Source organism: Neodiprion lecontei, chromosome 7, assembly GCF_021901455.1.
Source record: "Neodiprion lecontei isolate iyNeoLeco1 chromosome 7, iyNeoLeco1.1, whole genome shotgun sequence".
Taxonomy (NCBI): Eukaryota; Metazoa; Arthropoda; class Insecta; order Hymenoptera; family Diprionidae; genus Neodiprion; species Neodiprion lecontei.
In genome coordinates, this window is record NC_060266.1 from 3850990 (window position 1) to 3872864 (window position 21875).

General features: G+C 39.6%; 1 protein-coding gene across 5 annotated transcripts in view; it reads left to right on the top strand.

The window, feature by feature from the left end:
- Nucleotides 1-2990: 2990 nt before the first annotated feature.
- The window catches only part of LOC124295409, an 87727-nt gene continuing 68842 nt past the window's right edge, over nt 2991-21875 (top strand). For 4 of the 5 annotated variants that reach the window (XR_006905366.1, XR_006905368.1, XR_006905365.1 and 1 more), the window contains exons 1-2: nt 2991-4294; nt 5417-5526. The gene's annotated coding sequence lies outside the window, so the exon portion shown is untranslated. The remainder of the gene's footprint in view (nt 4295-5416; nt 5527-21875) is intronic. The other variant, XR_006905367.1, reaches the window with a different exon arrangement.

Here is a 21875-nt window from a genome sequence, read left to right on the forward strand (position 1 = left end):
CGGCGGGTTCGCATGTCCCAGGGACGTTAGGGGGCTTCCATCCCTTCGTCCTCCTCCGCGCAGGCGAAATGTTCGAAATGAGCTATTAAAACAGGCCCGAGAGACTCTGGAGTGCGCCTGGCCCAGGGCACTCTCGCAAATAGCTTGAAAACACGAATTGCATTGCCCCGGGTCACCCCCTCCCCCCTTTTGCGCCCCCCCCCCCCCCCCCCACGTCCCGCTCTCTCTCTCTCTCTTACTCTTCGTGTATCTGCTCGCGCTTTGCCTGCAGCTCGAACAGCACCGCAGGTAAATGTACCTACCAGAGATCAAGATCGGGGTCACGAGGAATCCTGGCCTCTCCAGAAGACGGGGTGCTCGGTAAGAAATGGCGGGTAAGAAGTCAGCTGCAATGTAAATGGAAAACCAACAGCGGGAGCTTGTCTTCTTCGTAACGACATCTTTCCAAGTTACGGAGAAAATTTTCGTTGGTTTTAAAAGACTCGAGCTTTTGATCTCTGTTATTAATCACGCTGAGAGAAATTTTTAGTTACGGTTACCGCTCAGTTTTGAACTATTTCCAGTTTTTGTTACAATCAAAAAATACAGTTCTAGATAGAAGATGAAAATTAGTTCCGTTACTATTCTTTCTCATTGCGATCACTGTTGCTAGATTTTCTTGCAACTGTTGCGAAAATTTAATGCTTGTGCAAGTATAAATTGACGTTAAGGCCTTACTTAACTAAAAGAGTAGAGCAAACCTTACAAACTGATTTTGCGTCGCAATGACCAAAAAAGGATCGACGATAGCGCAAAATGGTTACGCGTACCTCGTTTTTCGTAATTCCAACAATATTCAAACAGTTTTTTCAACGCTACTTGTTTTACTAAATTTTTCTAGTCACTGTAACAAATGAAATTTTCCTCAGCGCTCATCGTCGTTACATCGCTACATCGGTCATCAATGGTTCAATTTCGTCCTGTCAATTACGGACTATTGGAGAAGTTGCTTGAACGTAGGGTTCAAGTAGGTGTTCCTAATTTTTTTTCAATATGCGATGTCAACTTGAATTCAAACGTTCAAAAAGCTCTCATTATTATACGATGATCGCTACTGAACATACCTACTGTCCCAAAGTTACAAGGAGTAACTATTAACCAAACGATTCAAAGAAGCTTGAGAAAACGGAGAATCGTTTCTAATTGAAACGAGATTTGACTCGCGAGTTTATTTGATACAATTTTATATCCCAATACCCTGATTGAACGATACCAAAGAGCAACTGGCTCTTTCGATTCTTGATTCACAGAAGTACCTAACCTGTTTCACCGCTGTTTCAAAGCTAGCAACGTCGATGCTGCAGGGTAATTACTAGTCCGTTTGAGTGCTTTGTCGAGTTCCCTTTTGTCGGTGATAAATAAAAAATAAAAAACAGCAGCAACATTATACACGTACCGTACGTGTTGACGTCAAGGGGTAGGATGATACGCATGTAGACGGGGGCATAACGTTACGCCGCAGAATCTGTTGTCCCATCAAATGACAACGCGCGATACACTCGGAGACATGATGTGCGCGATGCAATTGCCTGATAATTAGATTCCCTTCTGGTCAAATGGCATAACTGAAATAATAGTCACATGTCAGCAGCTGACGTGTAATTACCGGCTTTATTGTTATCGCTGTAATTATCCCTGACTCCGATCGCCATTCTTAATGTTATTACTGCCGTCACAATGAGTATTGGTGTCTGTTATCATCCTGGTTGGGGGGCGCATTTATTGCTAGATGTTTTGACGATGAAGTCTTTATTATGACGTATAGAACTGCAGAAGCGCTGTCCAGATACTTGAATCAATTCCAACCATAGAAGACTTCGATTTGTGGAAAACGTCTAGGTATTGTTGACGTTTAATAGAATGACCTTCTACTAAATTTTAGTGAAAATTTTAGCTGTTTAAAGATGTCAAGAATCTCGACATTCCGAAGTATGATCGTGAGCCTGGTTTATCGATTTAGAAAATAAGACGATACAGGAAATGCCCACGTGTTACCAATTCGGTAAACTTATTCAGGGAAATCTGCCATGTTATCAGTGCTAAAGTCATGTCTTCATATCAGCAACGGGTATCCAGAAACCGCTACGTAGAACGCTATCCGTTGAATATTAGGGTGTGCAGGAGCAGCTCACCTTGCCGATGGCTCGAGACTCGTTTTAATGAAGCGGTAGTTTTGGCCGTTGGTGGAGTACAAGAAGTGGCCGTCAAGGGCAAAAGAACGCCGAAGAAGTCAAAGCACCCGACTCGGGACAAAAAAAAAGAAAAAGGAAAGCGAAGTAGAGGCTGCGGCACCGTTTAGTCGAGTCATAAAAACAGACTCATTCCTTGTTGCCCGGAACCAAAGAAGGCACGTGTGTGGCTTTACCGAGCCGATGGGGCTATTGGTCACACATTTTTATTAGTCATCTTGATAAATTGGTATCAAGTATCAACCATCCAACGGCCACAACATCGCCATTGTCACTCCGGATGTATGACTATGTGGACTCACGTTCCGCGTCGTCTGCATCACGCATGTGGTCCTGGGCAAACGTCAAGATCGGAGATACCGAAATGAGTAGCGCGGTATCACCACCGCCAAAACTGATCTGACGCATGGATTTAACCGGGTGTTTGATGCGTAAGCAGGAATTGGAAAATTAAACGGTATTCAAAGTGATAAACACCCCAAAAGTGTCGTTTGAAAGGCTACTGCAACGTTTCGGAAACTGCAGAGCGTCAAAACCTCGTCTTCAAGGTTGAATTCAAGGTACACACAAGTAATGGAGAATAACGATCACTGCTGTATACAGACTGTACAAAAACAAATTACGTAATCCGCATATTGGCATACGACTATAGTGTATAATTCTGTAGATTCCGAACCGAGAATCTCCGGTCTTGATAATCACAAATTGTGATGAGCCAGTCTCGAATTCCCGCAGAGTGGGCACGGCCAGCATTCAGTCAAGTCGATACCGAGGTGAACTAATTGGTGGTAGATCATCGGATCACGAGACAAAGCTTAACTCCATTACTGTAGTATATTAACGGTATCGAGTGAAGAGGAACTTGTGTAAACACGATCGTGAATATACGTATCGCAAAGGCGTAGAGGTGATCAAAACAATCTTCCAAAGGACACACGAACCTTCGACGTCAACACCTTTCCAGCGATATGTTTTCCGTTACACGAAATGCGACAGTGCTACAGTGTATCAAAGTCTCGAATCCAGTGTGGGTCGGTCACACCGTGGAATGGGAGTAAGCGGTTTGAGGTGCCTTGGGCTTCAAAGTACCGGCTACCCAAGGCAGACGTGAACCCAAAGGCATGGATTGGTGGCCTAATCGTCGGGTGGGTTTTTTTACGACCGTTGGGTTTAACTTTTTTCTTCCCACTTGTATATTTTTCAAGCTTGAACGCCTAGGCAGGTGAGAGTGCGCAGGTGTAATCAAACCTTTCATGCTGTCAGGTACTCGCCGTAACGGGCGTAACACGCGTTGAAGTAGTAAAACGATCGGGGTTGTGGTTGTGTTGTTGTGTCTGTGCATAGCGAATAGGATGTCGTACCTTGGGCAATAGCGACACGCGTTTTTACTCTGTGGATTCGAACGGGCCTGAGGGGATGAAAAATTCATTAACTTGCAAATGTCAAGGCTTGGGTGTTTTTATTAACTTGACCAGTCATCGGTGGCCCGTGATCTAAATCAGTGTTCGAAGCTTCTGTTTGGTATAATGCTCGGATGATTTAATCGAATGTTTTCGTGTTTTGAAACGAAGCGAAGTGAGCAAACTATGGATTCTTGAAGTGACTTAAAGAGATCGAAAATAACCAGACGATGTGGAGTAACTTGGGTAACTCTACAAACATGAGTAAATTAAAATTCGGATGAATCAACATCGGTCCGTTAAGTGACCACGTAACTCAAACTGAACATGAACTGTTTAAATCATTCCATGTGAAATTGAACTAGCAATTTTATTAGCTTAACCTCGTGTGAGTTCAATCGCATTAACATGACTTTACGTGACCTAAGCTAATGGGTATTAAGTGATACTGTGATTCAAGTTGAATGATTGAGTTATATGATATCTAGAGACCTGGCAAGTGGAGTTCAATGACTTTACGCAACTTTGAGTGACTTGGATCAAGTTTCCACGCGTAATCACAAGTGATTTTAAGTGACTTCAGGATAATTTCAATCAACCTCGCGAGACGTTATGAAGTGCCTGTAAGTGGATTTGGAAGTGATTCCAAAACGATGACACCTTATTGTAAGTACAAAACGGCCACTTTAAAAGTATATTTTTATACATTCTTGATTTCCATTCGGTGTCGCAGTCTTTATTTCAGGAACTGATCTTAGAATTGTGCAAAAATTGAGGGTAAAATTGGAAACAGAGAAAAAGTATTGACTGTTGTTAGAAAAGCGGGTTCCTTCACTGAGAAATTTTCAGTTCCGGTTACCGCTCAGTCCTTAACTATTTTCAGTTTTTGCCACAATCGAAAAATATAATTCCAGGTAGAGAATGAAAATTAGTTTTCTTGCTGTTACCAGAAAGTCTAGTATCCGTTACTATTCTTACTCATTACGATCGCTGTTGCTATATTTTCTTGCAGCTGTTGCGAAAATTCAACGCTTGCGCTAGAATAAATTGACGTTAAGGCTTTTTTTAACGATACCTCTCTTACTCAACTTTTCTAGTTACTGTAACAAATGAAATTTTTCTCAGAGTTGGTCTTGGGATCGTTGACTCGCAGGTTTCTCGCGTGGCGATGAATATTAATTTGGCGATTGATGCACCGCTCGGTTACGAGATCAAGTTAACCCCGTTTAACCCGAAGTGCAGCACACCTTGATTGTACAACGTTCGAGTCTCTTCGTGTCGGGGGGGGATTTCCCCACAAAGCGTGAGCTCTTTACTCCGGTCTGTGCAATTATTATTGCACAACTGAACCTCCACACGTTTCGCATCCACACTCGACTCGACGGTAAACGATAATTAGATGGACGATCCTCTCGCAGAAATTGACGCAATTAGTCCAGATTGGCAGCCAACGCTGCTCTCTCATTATTGCAACCACACGCCGCTTTGAAAATTTCGCAAAATTCATTCGTCGTATTAATCTTGCGGATCGTTGTTGAAACGTGAAATTGAATTCTCTGTAATTTTAGCGACTTTCTTTATTTTTATAAATTTCTTTTCATCAGAAGAATAGGTTCGTAGTATCGTACTCATATTTTTCTCTTTCACCCCATCAATTCAAATTGAGTAAATTTGAACATCTATTTTCCGCTACTTTGATCCTGCAGACCGTAACCCTTAAAGATCAAACAGCTTTGGTATAACCCTCAAAGACGTTTCTAAAAATTGGAACATTTTTTTTTTTTTTAGAAACGAGTTATACGTTATTCCTGAACCGATACAAGCGTTCGGTTATTCGAAGCGCGGGACTAAATAAGAAACCCTAATCGATTCAGCTTGGTACTTGGAATATCGATTCTGTGAGTATAACGAGAAATGTGCCCGAAGCGCGAATCATGGCTATATATAATAATATAATACACACATCCTTACCGTCACGCGTCGCTTCACGCCCACATCGCCCGCAATAAAGATGCTATCGTTCCGGACGTTCGAAATTTAAATATGAATTGCTTTATTAATATAAAATTTTTTTCTCTTCTGTTCTTTTTTTTTTTTTTAATTCTTTCTTTTACTACACCTCGCCGCCAATTGGTGGTTGTCAGAATGGCCATTCGTTAAAAAACCGTGGTTCTCATCCCCCCCCCCCCTTTTTTTTATCTCTTTCAATGTCATCTCCTCATCGATCTCCACTCTCTTCGTAGCTTCCTATCTTACGCAAGTGTGTTGATGAAACGGGATTTTCACTTTCTTCGCTGAAGAGCCATAACCACAAATTTTACACCGTTGTAGCTTCTTTATTTTGTATTGATAAAAAATTTACCATACATTTCCCTCCACTCTAAATGTAGAAAATTCACTTCCTTTCTCATCGATTTTGAAAATTACTTTCCTTTGAAACCTGAACAACTTTTCTATTTTAAAACATTCCAAAATTCGTTTGAATTTTTTGTTTTCACACATCTTATATATTGAAATTTGATAACGACATAAAATTGGATAGTTGGAAGCATATAATTTATACCACTTTAAGAATGCTGGAAGCTTTCTGTTATTACGACATGATTTTTCTTTTTACGATAAAAATTCTGTTAAAGTCGAAAAAAAAGTACAACGGACGACGTCTTACGATAAACATTGACATTTATTTCGCTTGAAAAACTTCCTGGAAGTTCACGACCTTTTTTCGGTAAAGGTTGTTGGAGTTGGCTCATTTTTTTTACGAAAGATGTGAAGAAAGTTTGAAGAAAACATGAAAAAAAAAAAAAAATTTGGATATATCAATAAAGTCAATGCAAAGTTTGTACATACTTTTTACGAATTGACGAAAAAAAAAAACTTTGCTCTTCGAATGAGAGGTTAGAAAGCGTCGCATCTACTACAGAAAACCGTACCGAGTATATTCTCGACTTTTTTTTTTTTGTACACCCTGCGCCATTACGGGGTGAAATTTCGACGATTTCTTAGAGACATCCAATAACCCGCCGCAGGCCAACACATCCATAGAACGGCGAGATACAGGCTCGGTTCTCTCTCCTCTCCGTGCTTCACCGCTTCTCTCGTTTTTTTTTCTCCCGTGAGAATATCGGGGGCGGAGGATCGCCCGGAGGCAAAACCGGGGTCCGTATGGCGCCGCGACGCGGCCTGCACGTCCTTTCTTTAGGTGGGACAACCGACCCCGAAGGGTACCTTATACTTGCTCCGAGTCACCAGCCGCTGATCGAGGCGGCCCTCCAGGTCGTTGGCCACGATTCAAACTTACGCCGATTGAATTTTAGTCAAGTGGATATTCGGGCGATAAAGGAGAGAGAGAGATGGGGAAGGGAAAAAAAGAGGTGTAAAATCGATTGACAGTCAGAAACGATACTGCCGAGGTGTCGATGCGTGTGTTTGATCGATCAATGCCTGCCGAAAGTGTAATATCTTTGTTAGAATTTGTCGTCAAACTTTTCTGTAGATAATCTTTGACGCACAGAGTGATTCAATTGAAACTCTGAGCATCGAAGGAGCCTGGTTGATGAATCGGGCCTTACCCTTCAGTCGATCTAACGAATCTTCAAGCATACCGGGACAGTTTCTTGAAACTTGAAAATCAACCGCGCATGCGCGAGATTTATCGGCTCTGCGCGCAAGCTGGCCATCTCGAGTTTTCAGCTGTCAAACCGTTTCTGCCGGCGATGTAGTTGATACGAATTTTCGAGGTTAGAATCTTAAATAATTGAGGCAGTGACTCGGAAAGGTTTGGGAAGCGTTTGTTGTTGGGTCGGAAAGTTGATTCTTCAAAGAACGGTCGGAATTCAATGCTTATGCTCTTTGAACATTCAAACGTACACATTTTGCGTACGTTGGCCCGCCTGCATCGCGGACAAGAATATCGCTGCGGGAAGATTTCGCCGACCAATGAGATTCAATTATTTGCAATCATACCTCAGGAGTTTCTTTTTTCAAAGAAAATGAAAATATTTAGATCAGTTCGAGCTTGAAGGCTCTGTTATTTATAGTTTCAACAATATTTTATAACTTTTTCATCGACCCTAATAACAAAATGGGGGCATGTCGTATACAAGAAGCGAACGACAACGTTTTCAATCCTTATCCGATTGATTTGAAATTTTGACACAATCTTTGAAACCCATCTATCGATTCGAGTTTGTGGCTAGATTCTTTTTATAGAAAATTTTCTAAAAACATTTTTGGTCGAAAACTGGAATTTTTCGTTCATAATCGTATATATTTGAAAAACAATTTTCTTCTCACCATTACAGCTACAAGCTCGATCCCAAACATATGTTATCAAATCCAAAAAAAAAACTTTCTTTACGTTACAAGTTGGACAGCAATGTTAAGAGATGCTTTCATGCGGCACGACGCCATTTTGCTATTAAATATCAATGAAAAAATTTCGAAACGTTCCTGAAACTATGAACAACAAAGCCCTCAAACTCAAATTGCTCCAAGTGTTTCGATTTTTTGAAAAAAAAAAAATATCCTTGCCGCGTGAAATCGCACGCAACATTCAGGGACCTCAAGAAGCTACCTTCGACTCGTGAAGCGTTGGTAAACGATATGACTTATCGCTAAGCATTAATGCATAAGAGGGGCATCGACCTGCAGCCGTGCACAGTGTCAGGGTTCAAACGTCAATTACAGAGTGTAATTGGTCTAGCCGGCTAGAACAGTAGCAGCAGCAGCAGCAGCCTTCGCCTTGGCCATCACCATTACCATCAGCATCGCAGCAGCTATTCTAGCCCCACTCGGTATCTGGGGATCTGGTAACAGGCCGGTGATCTCACCCTGTAAATGAAACGTGGAATAATTAACGAAAATAGTCGGTTGACCGACCATCTCTTCTCTTAGTCTCCGGTCCTTCAGCGAGTCCTCTTGGTCCTTCGCTCCTTCGAGTCTCAAGCTTCAATTTAGAACTTGAGTCGGGTCTTTCAGCGTCTAGACTACTGGTAATGGCAAATAATACCTCTGTTTTTACTTTTTTTTTTCGTTCAAAGGGTGAGTCGCGAGCTATCGTTACTTCTCCTCGTCCTGATACTGCGAGCTCAGGCTTAGAGTTTTGTATTTTCCGTTTACTCCTCGCTTGAATTCTCGTGTTGATAAATAACGGACCCTTCGGCTCGTCGTAGTTTTGCCTTTTCATTTCATGCGGGCACTTCAACTTACTTCGCGTCATTTTTGAATGGATTTGTTTATAAATTGATGCAACTTCGTACTTACCGAGTCTTTCCATCGCTTCAGTTACTCCATGTGAAACGTTGAAACGAACTCGAATTAAAAGGGCATCTACAGAAATTTTAGTTAATTTTTTTCTCGTGTAGAAAAAGTTTTTGAAATTTTAGAAGTCTTAGGTATGCATTTCTTACATCTTTTAGAGTAAATTTGACACTTTACATCCTTATTTAAATGTATCAGGGTGATGCGCAGAGTGCAATTTTAATAGAGTACAAAAAGGTAAAAATTCATTGCGCGCAAGGTTTCTCACTTAATATTTGTAGCATAGCATACGGATTTTTCTGGCACAATCTACTTGCAAATGCCCAAAACTTGTCATAGGATTATTTCAACAGCTTCATTTTTAAAAATTAGTCATTTTTCAATATAATATTTAGGGTATTTCACTACCAGTTGAGAATTCGGGTAAAATCCTATGACAACGTGTAAAAACAACTTAAAAAAAAAAAAAGAAATTGTAAAAATTGCATATGAATCGATCAGAAACTGTGGGAGAAACCTTGCGCGCAAGTTTGAAAAATCGATGGTCAGGAAAAATGCGCTCAAAGTTTAAATTCTCATACAAATCAAAGGTTTTCGAAAATCGATACTGGTAAAATTTCAAAAAAACGACAGTCAATTTTTTGTCTATAAATGCCCTCTTAACGACTCTAACTCATCAGGAGTGACTTCGAAGAACGACTAGAATTCTTCCTTTTTTCCAAGTTGACGTAACTTCGAGTGGCTGTAAATAGTTTCACCCCAACTTGGAGTGAATCGAAGCCACCTATCGCTAAGCGTTCAACTAAGTGTGCTCAACTCGAAGTGTAAATCGTTTGACCTCTCGCTGCTTGGCCGAAAATTATATCGCCAAAGTAAACCAATAACGCGCGTTCATCTCGTGCAAAAGATTTCTTACCGCACTTTTCGTTAATTAAATTTTTTCCACCCTCGCCATTAGACATCGCTCTTCTTGGAATTATACCTGCAACATATCCACTCAACTCGGAGCGCACCGAAACTGCAGTACAGCGGTAGCCAAGGTGGTTGGCTTCGTCTTACGCTATTCTTGAAAGTTAATTAGTCGGAGTGCCGGCACAAAGACTGTGACAGCACGTCCTGTAGCTACGAGGTACAATCACTCGGTGGGCAACCCCTGTTCTTTTATTTGCACGGACGGTAACCTTATTTTGACCCCATTCTAATCTTGCGCGCAGCTTCTCTTAATCTGGCTCAAGCTGATCCCAGATGTTTTTTTTTTTTTATGATTACGGATGTTGAAACAACGAATAAAGTACCAACGCTGAATGGAAACATGGGAAATCTGGTTTTCAAAATCCAGTAATAAAATAACTGAAGCAGGATCAACAATTTTTCGTGATAATCAACGGGGAAAAATTTCGAATGGATCAGTTCAACGGTTCAAAATTTTTTATTACATTTTTCTTCAATCTGAGCTAATGGAATCATGTGATATTTCGTATCACTTTTTCTAAATATACGATTACGTTTCTCCCAGTTTACATATTTATTTAAAAAAAAAAAAGAAGTATAAATTTTTTGTTCTTGCGAAACTTTTTTTTATAATTTTGATTTGAACATCTTTGCAATTGATTGCCGAACCCGATCAGTTTCAGATCTTTCAAGATCAACCGTTCTGGATATCAGAGAAACTCTACTTTCTTCATGGCGTCGAAAATTATGGTTAAAAATGTGTTTCTTCCCCAAACTATACGTCGAACGGCTCCCCAATAACGAGATATCGTATTTCTAATTCAGTCCGTCGATGAGGAGTGACTTCACGCGGATCAATACCGTTCGTAAAACTCTATTGAAGATGAGAAATTCATGGAGTTGTAACGAGCGTCGACCGGAAACGGACGTCGGGCGTCTATACGAGGGCAATTAGGCGATGCACCGAGCAATGAATTAGGCAGTTCGGTTGGCGGATCCGTAATATCGGTGTCGCGTCTGGCAATCTTCTTTTCCCCTCGGTAATTCCGGGTTCTCTTCCCGGCCGAGAGTCCCGTGGGAATGATATACCGCAAGAAATTGAGTGAAAGAGACAAATATCATCATTTCCCTTGTCGTCGACGTAATCGTTGCTACGGGGGGTGGAAGCCCGGCAGCCGAAACGTTGCGGCAGAAACGCACCCGCCTCGGTGTAACTTTACCGTAGACACAACGTAAACACAACAACGCCGACACAATAGCCAATGAAGACGAGTTCTCATTGTGTTGGATACATTACGCTATCTACTCCCCCGCATCACCGCAAGGCACACGCGTCGTGATTTTCACCAAGGCGCAGCTTTTCTAAATCCTCAAGCTATCCCATTTTCCTCGGAAGTCGTCACAGCTCGCGGAATCGAATTCGAAACGTCGATCCTTCGACAAAAACGATATTTGTTAACAAGGTAGGAAAAAAAAAAAGAATTATTTGTCAACTCTTTTGCTAATTAACCTTCGATTTCAACTCGTCGTTAGATTAATTTTCAAACTCTTGGCTCTCTACGTTGTACGCAATAAGAAGTACACATGTCAGTCTGCTACTTGTTTTTCAGTTGCTATTTTTCCTTCACTCTATAAATAATAATATTCTAGGATAAAACAAAGTTTGGTGAAAAATCTTAAATAGCTTACCCGTGCCTATAATCTGACGATGATAATAACGCATCAAATTTTGCGAGAGTCATTGTTTTCTTTTTTTTTTTTTTGTTCTTCACGAAGAAAGTGAGTCAGCTTCCATTCTGGAGGTGAAAGATTTGAAAATTGGCTGCCAGCGGGTGGCCGGGAAATGAAAAATGAGCCGATTATACCGTTGAGGTAAAAAGTGGATCTTATTAGACAAGCGAGGAGTTAGCTGACAAGTGGTACATATACGTATTACGCATATTATACGATATTTGTACACGAGGCAGGGGTGAAGGATGGTCGTTGAATTCACTGGTCCGTGCATCCAGTCAATTATTGTCTTATGCAGTGCGTGCGGGTAGCGGAGTTTATCACTCGTCGGAACAACGTGGCGAAGCCTGCAGGGGCAAAGATTAATTAATTAATTAACCCTGTGAAAGAGACTGACTCCGACGAGACTCGACGGTGTCTGGATGAAAAAATGTACCAATAAGACGTATCCGCTTTTTTTCTCAGGGCTCCGTTCACGTGCTATTTATTCTAAAGTCAAGTATCGACTTATTTCCGAGTGAAATGTAAATTGAACCATAACGATCAAAGGAAAAATTTGGATTATTTATCTACGATACTCTTTCATTATATGGAAGAAAATATACCCTCGTCGATTATTATCTCATCCTTGGGCTGTTGTTCGAGGCTCAAAGTCGATGTCGAATTATTTACTTCGCTATTTTCAACCTGCTTCGATCTGCATGGGCAACTTAAAAAAAATTTCGGTGATTAAACAGCTTAATTAGGACGTTGCGTGATATCCAACAGTTTGGGAGTAAATATAACTTGCACACTGATTCACGCACACTCGAGTTACGTGGTGGGTATTTTACGTTAACGCTGGTTCTGGTAGAAATAAAAAATAAATAAATAACTAAATAAAACAACATCGATAATCACAGCGAGGAATGAATTTGAGCAGAATCGAAAAACGAATTTTCGGTGTTTCATTTTTGCGATTTTTTTTCCCACCAAGTTTAGTGCAAAAAATCAAATCACGTCGATTGTTTCATCATTACGTAAAACAGATTGTGAGAATACTTTAATCATCAAAATTTCTATCGTTTTTTTTTCAGTTAATGTAAAACATCGGTACAAAACTTTCACTACCGTTCCTACGAAACTGTAACGAAATTTTTCTTCAATATACGGGAATTTAATCAAATAAAAGAAATAGGTGAACTTAAAAAAAAAAAAATCATGCAACAGGTATTATATTCTTTATCATGATTTGCAAAATGAAGAAGATAAGACTTAGAGAGAAATTAATAAATTGATTTTTTTTTTTTGGCATATACAATTTGCAAAATCAATTGATGTTTATCAATTACGCTTTACTTTTAAGATTTTCAACAATTTTTCGACCAGATATTGTATATTTTTTAAAACTGATTGGTATAGCCGGATAAGTTTTTCCGCAATTTTATTTCAAGTTCGATATGACCAAAAAAAAAAAAAATCAACCAATTAATTTCTCTCCAAGTCTTGCCTTCTACATTTTGTAAATCATGATAAAAAATATAATACCTGTTGCATGATTTTTTGTTTTTCTTTAATTCTCACAATTCCCATACATTGTGCAGATATGATACATTTTTGGATACGACAGATCTCCGCCGATAGGTGAAGTTACGCATCACAGTAAAATACCAAGTCTCTGATGTATCACACTCGGAGTAATCGATACACCGATACATCCGTGGTTGACGGCGACAGCTTGTGTAGGTATGCGTTGTATACATAAATGCATGTATACAGATTTATAACCCTCCATCGTGTGGAGAAGAGAAGGTTCGAGAGTGAGTTGATATAGGAAGGGTGGTGGTATGGGGGGATACGAAAACATCACGCTCAAGGTAATTCATACATTGGCTGTCACGTACGGGGGCGTTAACGCGAAATGCCCAAATATATATGTATGTATATGTACACACACAAAGGGTTCGGCTAATATGTGTGCGTGTGTGTGTGTGTGTGAATGCGTATAGTGCACCTAACTGGCTATTAACTTCATTATTTTCAACGTGCGTTGAAGGGTGGGGAAAAGGGGGTCGCGGCATTATGTTTTATAGGCCATAACCGACAGGGGAACTGTCCAAAAAGCCCGCGAGCCAAGTCTTGCGGCGTGTGTATTTTACGATCGGTGTAAATTCTATCGATAACATATATATATATATATATATATATATCTCTTTTTCAACCACTAAGCTGAAATTTTAGAGAAAATCAAAAAGATCGAAGTGTTTCCTGATTCTCAAACCCGTCGATGAATATTCAGGCAATGAATTCTGAAAGGAATGTTATGCGACACCCAGAAAACTCTGCGCGTGTGAAACGATTCCGAAGAATTAATTTATCGCGTGAAAAAACGGTTTTTTGTTCTACGGTCTCTGTTTTATTAACCGTCGGTAATGATCAATGAAACTGTTTTACCCACCGCGCGTATATTGTACGATCTGTTTAAATTCTGTCGATGTTGCGTGTACACATGTTTTTTATTTTTTCCACCATGCAACGAAAAGTTGACATTGCATATCTGTTAATAAAATAAAATTAAAGAATTTTGTCCTCATTGTCAACTCTGTCGAAGAATGGGATACAGAATCTTGGAAAAACTGTGATATCCATAAAACCCTGCACCTGTAAGCCGATTTCGAAGAATTTGTCGACGGAATGATAAATCGCCTTTCTGTATTATCGGATCTACCTCATCGACCGTCAGTAATGATCGACCAAATTATTCTCCCCACTTGACGCCCCGGATTCAGGTCGCACCGGCCGTACCAATTTTGCAAGCGTAACGGACGACATGTTAAAGTATCTAATAAACACATGTAGTTCTACCGTATTAAATATCGCTTTCAAAGGGGTTTGAAACGGTATATCGGGCTCGTGCATGCATGCATTTGACGGCGGAAACATAATATCCCCGAGGAAAGCAGCGTGTTTTTTTTTCCAACCTTTTTGGCAGGAGTTTTTCCATATTTTGCGCCGACGAGGGAGATCGAGTCTCAAAGCAGACATCAAAGTGGGGAGAATAAATACACGCCAAATATGATTTTCGTAGCAAACGAGATATAAATGTGAATGGAAACAAAACGAAAGCTATGAATGAATACGCAAATGAATGTGCAAAAGTAAAAACCGAAATCTGCTTTTTCAAACGAGCAATTCAATTGAATAAATTCATCAATCACCTCTCTGTTGATGTTTCCTTCGCTGCCGACACGCTTCTTGCCTCTGTCTTGATTATTATAAAATCATTCTTAAAAGCTTGAATGCCTCCGGCTCTTTCTTTTTACCTCAGAATATTTTCTCCCCGAGAGACAGCGAGCTGAAATTAAATACATGTAATCCATGATCATGTCATTTAAGAATTTTTCCCCATAAAATAAACGTGGTTTTAGATTGACAATTATTTAAAATTCAACAAATCTGCAAGACTTTGTTACTCCACAAGTACGGAGAAGAAAGAAAGAAAATAAAAGAACTTGTCAAAACCAAAAATTCCTCGAATCGGTATCTTTCAGAACCATTATTCATTTTCGGCAGGAGACGACAGCTCCGTATCAACCAGGCGATTACTTCCGATTTACCTAACGCAACCTGCTCATAGCTATTGCTCGGGCCATTTAACCGCTTCTGCACAGGGTCAAAGGTGAAAGGAATTGAACGCCGAGCCGCTGTATAAATTCATTCGGGATTAGCGCTAGTCGTAAGTGGCTAGGCAAAGTAACGACGCGTTTAAAGCCGAAAAACCTAAACGTAATCCCGACAACTAATCACCAGGATTTTCGTTACAAAATCAGCTGTACGTTTAAACACGCTGCAGGCGCACGGCTCGACTAATTGTATAATACACCAACCCCATGAATTTTGAAACAGTTCTCCACAAGTCTTATGGCTTCATATTAAAATTTTCAAGTCAGGAAGAAATTTGATATTCAAATCGAAATGTAATGTATTCAAATAATTAGATAGACAATTGGCAAGAAGGAATGACGTATCGCTCTTCTGTATTACCGGAACTATTTGATTGACCGTTGGTAATGAAGAACGAAGAATGATGTTAAAATTTACCGATAGAGTGACAAATCGTCTTTCTGTATTACCGTATCTACTCCATTGACCGTCGGTAATGATCCACAAAATTAATCTCCAGACTCGATCTCCGGAATTAAGATCGTACAGTAAATAACACCTCATCTTTTATCGAAGCGTCTATGTGCAAGGGGTAAAACAGGACGCGATATTGTTTAATCCAACTCCATTCCACTGAAGTTGATGTAAGAAAATTGAAGGAACTGGTTGGAATTTTTTTTGCAATAATGAAAACAGACGCACCCAACGTTTCGAAAAATAGATGTTGCAAAGTGGAAGGATTGTTTTCCTTCCATAAAACCGATCGGTTAACGTTACGCCGCACCTGTCGTTCCGTCTTTCACCCACCGTATATTTCCGTATCAATTCCAATTTGAGACCTCGACGCGGAATGCGAAGCTGCAGAGGGGTACTGGCGCGAATCGAATTTTTATTAAAATTTCATTCACCCTTCGCGAAACCACAGATAGGTATAATAATAAACCAACGCGAACCTCTGTCTTACGCGGAGTCGTTTTTCCCCTTCAGATACAATCGAATCGCCGAACGAGAACCGTAACGAAAATATCAGTTGGAAATGCGAAAACATTCGGCCTCAAACGAGATGCGGAGACAATTGAATGTATTCGGATGTATGCGTATTGTTATAAACTATACATAGATATATAATATACCCAGTGACGTATCGAATCACAGCTTTTTCCCATGAGATTTCACGAAAATCCGACAGCCGAATCGGAAAATTCCCCACGGATAAAGGAAAGGAGGATAAATTGAAAAAAAAAAATACGGGGAAAAAATTGTTTTGTTTCGATTTCTCGATTTATTCTTAACCCGTATATCTATATTTGATCGCTTTCTTTTGCCTCCACAGTTATTCAAATATTTGTTCTCATCTCTGTGTTTTATTTTCCTCTGTTCTTTGTCCTCCTCATTCTACAAAGAGGAAAAACTCTTTCACGAATACTGATAAATATACCCGTGAATTTCGCTCGACTGATCCGCGAGGATATACAATTCCATGTAAGGAAATTCATCTCAATATGATTTGTTTTCTATATGCAATTTCGAATGGTGGATCGTTAATTTTTTGAATCTGATTTGAGTCGCGAAATTGGTGGAATTCGCAACATTGATAATCGTTTCGTTGATCGTTCTCTGATTGTTCAAAAGCAAGAAGAAATATTTGATACGGTGTGATAAAGAATTAATTTCATCTATTTACACAGAGTCAATGTCAACCGCCTCACAAACGAATCGATTTTTCATTCAAAATTATTGAGATTGCCCAACAAAAAGGAAAATTGCGATTAGAAGTGATCATATTCTCGATTCCTGCTTGAATATTTATTTTTCTCCTGGTATATTTTTATTGTCTTATTAACATTCCTTAAAAAATCAACACATGAACAGATCGGCTGAATATGTTTGAATCAGAAATGTAATTCGGCAAGTTAGCGATGATTTCGGCATTCGCATTTAATTAAACTCTTCCAGTCGAAATCAGTGATCAATTTCTTTTCAAGTCCAATTGTTTCAAATTCACGTTAATGTGTGTGCGTTTTTTTATTTTAAATTATATTTAAGTATACAAGCAGATTTATAAGGTTAACGATTTGCTCATATTCATTGTAACACCGCCCAAGTAAATAAATCTGCGTTTCGATTAGTTTCTACGATTTTATTTATAATCGTTCAATTTTGCCTTGACATGCAAATTTCACGATTCCTAATCTGCATTGTAGAAATCAACGCGTCTTGTACAAGTTCTGCCTGAAATCTGTGATCGATTGAAAACAATATTTCAAAATAACTTTAATACAATCTATATTATACTCCAACTTGTGTAAGTTATCGCAAATTGAGCAAAAATTTGTCGAAAATTCAATTTTGATTTTCACACACCTCATAGAGCTTGATAATATGTACTATCAGTCGAAATTTCACAGCTTGCAAGAAAATTTCTCTATCAAAAATAATCCAAGTTTCAATTTCCTGTCAAATACAGCCAATCCGCAGACACAAACAAGTGAAAAAAAAAGAACTGATTTGAAAACAGCGGTTGACATCCGGTGAGTGAAATTTTTTAATTTTGTTTTTGTTTGTTTTCATTTTTTTATCCGCACCTTGCGGTGTGTGAAGAAATCGCACGTGAATTCCTCTCGAGAATAAACCCGGAGTATATATCGCGGGCTGGGTAAGCCGGCGGGTAAGCTGCGGTGCAATACGATCGCACGGGGGTCGTGAATATTTTTTTTCTGGCTCGAATGAACGGGATATATACTCCGCACCGAGACACGGTCGCGTTTCAATCCCGGCGGTGCGTTGCGCCCCTGACGGATGATGCGGGGAGCATATTTCTCCCGTGTTTCCTCAGCGTATACACATACACCCCTACCTATACACAAAAACGCCGAAGGGGTGGGACAAGGGGCGTGAATCGCGCCTAGCGGGCCAAACTAATAACGAGGATCTTTAAAAGCAGGCGGGTGTATTTTTCACCCCGGGATTTATCCTACCGGCAGCAGTTCCTCCATAGGCGGCAGGTAACTTTCTGTCTTATATAAGAAAAGTTCTCGCTCCCCGATGCGGCTTCTTTCACTTCTTCTTCTTCTTCTTCTTATTCTTCCATCTCCTGTCTTTCCTTCACCTCGAATACTCCCCTTTGCTCCCGGATCCGCAAACAGAGCAGCCCGGATATAATACACTTTTAATTTCCGGATTATCAAGCTACGACTCCGCACCAACTCGCTTCGTCGGATTATTTCGCTGACTCATATTCCGTGTCTGTCATATCGTCCTAGTTCGAGAATTATTGAACAACTCTTGGCAGCCTTTTAACTGTCAATTCAAGTTTCATGGTCGGCTGCAGCTGGGGTGAAATATTTCTAACCACTTCCTGTCTGCAATTATTCCGTCCGTAATTTCTTCGCAGGGGTCACACTCTCAACTAAGCTACACATGTGGTTATAAAGTTTAATACTTTTAGTAATGCCGTGTTACAGTCTTTTCGAATGGTTTCAAACCCTGATTTCAAGATGGCGGCCGGTGGCATTCTTTCAAACCTCATTACTCCGAGAATCACAAGTATATCTCAACCAAATTTACTGTATAAATTCTTGCCACCGTCGTCTATGTGACCGAATTTTTCTAGATTTCTTTAAGCTGGCGTTAAAAAATGGCGGTCAATATATTTTTTCAGGTGTAAAGTTCTGGCGATTTTCCTCGAAGAATCGAAGGCTTGTAGGTTTCCAAGTTTGATCATTTTAATATTATCACTATTCAGAATCGATTAAATGATCGCAACAAACTTGGAAAAAATGCCATTTGATGTTTGTACATTCTGTATAGAAAAAATAAATAAAAATGAGAGAAAAGTTTTTGAGATTCATTTCGTACAAGCAGCTCTAACGCGAGTTATTGCGCTGTTATTTGTTTACTTCTCAATCCACTTATTTATGTGCGGGCTGTAGTGGGCGATGAAAATCCGATTCCAGAATTCTCTGAACGCGGCGTGGGTTAATAACGTTTCGTATTATACGCCTTCCTTATTTCTGTTCTCTGGAAAAGGACCGCGGTAAGTATAAGGCGAGGAAAAGATCGGCAGGGAGGGGGAAAAATTTTCGCAATATCTTTAACAAGCCGGCTCTGTTCTGTCAATAACGTTTGTAAGGACGAAAGTTTGTCGAAGGGGTCAAAAAGGGAGACTCTCGTTCTTTCGTTCCTTCTATCTCTCTCTCTCTTTCTTTCCTCCGTCTCTTATTTCCAGCCAGCTAGCCGGTTCTCTTCGAAAAGAAAAACAGTTTCATCGAGCTACAGCAGCGGCAGCTGCTGCGGCGAACTTGGTCAGAGATATAAAAAAAAAGAAGGCCGACGGTAGAGAAGGAAAAGGGAAACTTTGATGCTAAGAAGTTGGACCATTTAATATACCCACCAACCTACCCGCCCGCCTCTATTTCGTCAATCTATCCCTGTTTTCGCCGCAACCGTAAATCTGTTTCTGCCTCAGCTTAAGCTTCTATATACCAGAACGCGTTAGAGCTTTCACTCACAAATACTCCGCCTGCAATGCTTCGGTTCCAAGGGTTTATTATATCAGGATTTGCGATCTTTTCCCTATCTTTTTGTTCTCTTCTTATTCTACTCGACTGCGTGGCTTTTTAATCTTGTAGACGAAACGTGATTCAAACGAATGAAAGTAAAATCCTGTGATCGATGTTCGGTAAATCCGATGGATTACATCGGAAGAAAATCTCGATAATGGTATCATTCACCTGCTTTACCAAGAAAATGAAACTTTTCACTGAAAGTAATCGAGTGTCACCGACAAATTAAAACTGTAAATCAGACACTTGCAATTTTTAAACAATCTTCAATATCCTCACAATTCGTTTTCCTACAAGAAAAATTTTAATTATCTTCTCGCACCCTGCATACCTGTGTAGATAAAATTTGTCTCAATCTGAAAACTGACGTTTTCTCAGCGATTGTAAAAATCTTAACACATTTAGACATTGCAGAATAAGAAAAGAAAAATTAAAGCATTCTACGAGAATTTCAAAAAATCGTATCACGTTAATAATTCACTCTATTATTGAAATTTTTTGAGGGGCTGTGTAGGAATATTTTATACGATTTGTCAACAAAAAAAAATTTTTAACTCTTTCAACTGAAACGAATTCAATAGTAAAATTTTGCGATGAGTTCTAAAATTCACTCGAGAATGCATGAATGTATCTAACTACGAATGTGGTACGATTTTCTATTCACTTCGGAAACTATTTTTTTTACTTCCATGAAAGTAATTTCCTCCTCGTAAAGTATAGTTCAAGTATCGAATCAAGTTTTGTAATCCTCGTCTTTTTATCACAAGATGCGGACAGTTTTCGTATCGATTCGCACCTTTCGCCCGTAAATTATTATTATTATTATTGTTGTTGTTGTTGTTGTTATTATCGTTTTTGTTATTATTATCATACCACGACGTGAAATTGAATTTCAGATCGTCAAAGGCACAAGCACACCGGGTCTTGTTTGTAAAATGGCGTGCCTGGGGTAGAATAATTGTTGTAAATCGCGATCTATGCGTTGGTGAAAATCACACACACACACACACACACACACACAGGCACACACATACACAGCAGCAGCAGCAGCGGCATGATATCACGTCGGGTTTTCAGGAAGGGTGTTATTAATGATATTTCCCGGCGTAATCACGTATTCGGAATAATTATAACGTGCCAGTTCCTTGATCTCGGGGATAGATCGGCCGGGTATCAATCACTGGAAATATCCGTGCCGAGTAACAGTTACCAGCTTTATAACCGACCGTCTGCATACCTACTCTTGTATATCAAACGTAGAATGTACCGTGTACAGAAATTTATTGCGAGAGTAATTAAATCAAAAAAACCTTCGAAAAGGACTATCATCATTTGCTAATTTCATCAATTATCACCTCAAACGCCAAACGTGAACAGATTTAACTTATCTGATACGTAATCGACGAAGAATTATCATTCCTACCCATCAACCCAGAGATAAGACAAGATTTCTCGCCGTCGTGCCAAAAATACTTACTACTCATCCCTCTGGCAGTTACGGATAAAAGCACCGCCGAATACGATGTGCATTGCTCTAAAGCTCTATCAACGTTGTTTAGATTCGATTTCGCACAGATTTCACTATCACGCGAGCTACCCGAAATTTCTGGCGCTTCTGATTTTTTTTTTTTTGCAAAAGTGTTCACCGAGGTCTATATATTGGAAAATTACGATTACTGTAATTTTTTTTTTCGTTTTTTGAAATCTGATAACAAGTTATCCTAATTCGTGCGATAAATTTTGAAAATTAAATGATCCCTTGAAGAAAATTCGTTTCCTAGCGGTGAGTTTAGGAGTTTTTTTTTTTTTTGAGGAAAACGGATCTAAGGCTTGTAGAAAAAATTTTTAGAAACGTTTCTGATAATACGGCGAGTTCTTTTTTCAATTTTCTACCGATCAATGCCTTTTGATATTTCTTTAAAATGTTTTCCAATGCCCTGGATTAATTTTTCATCCCAAAAAACTGATCAACTCTCCGCCAGGAAAAGAATTTTCTTCAAAAAAGCATTTCATTCCCAAATTTGCCGTCCAAATTAGAATAGCTCGTTATTCGAGTTCAAGAAAAAAAAAAGTAAACAATTTCAATATTTACACCT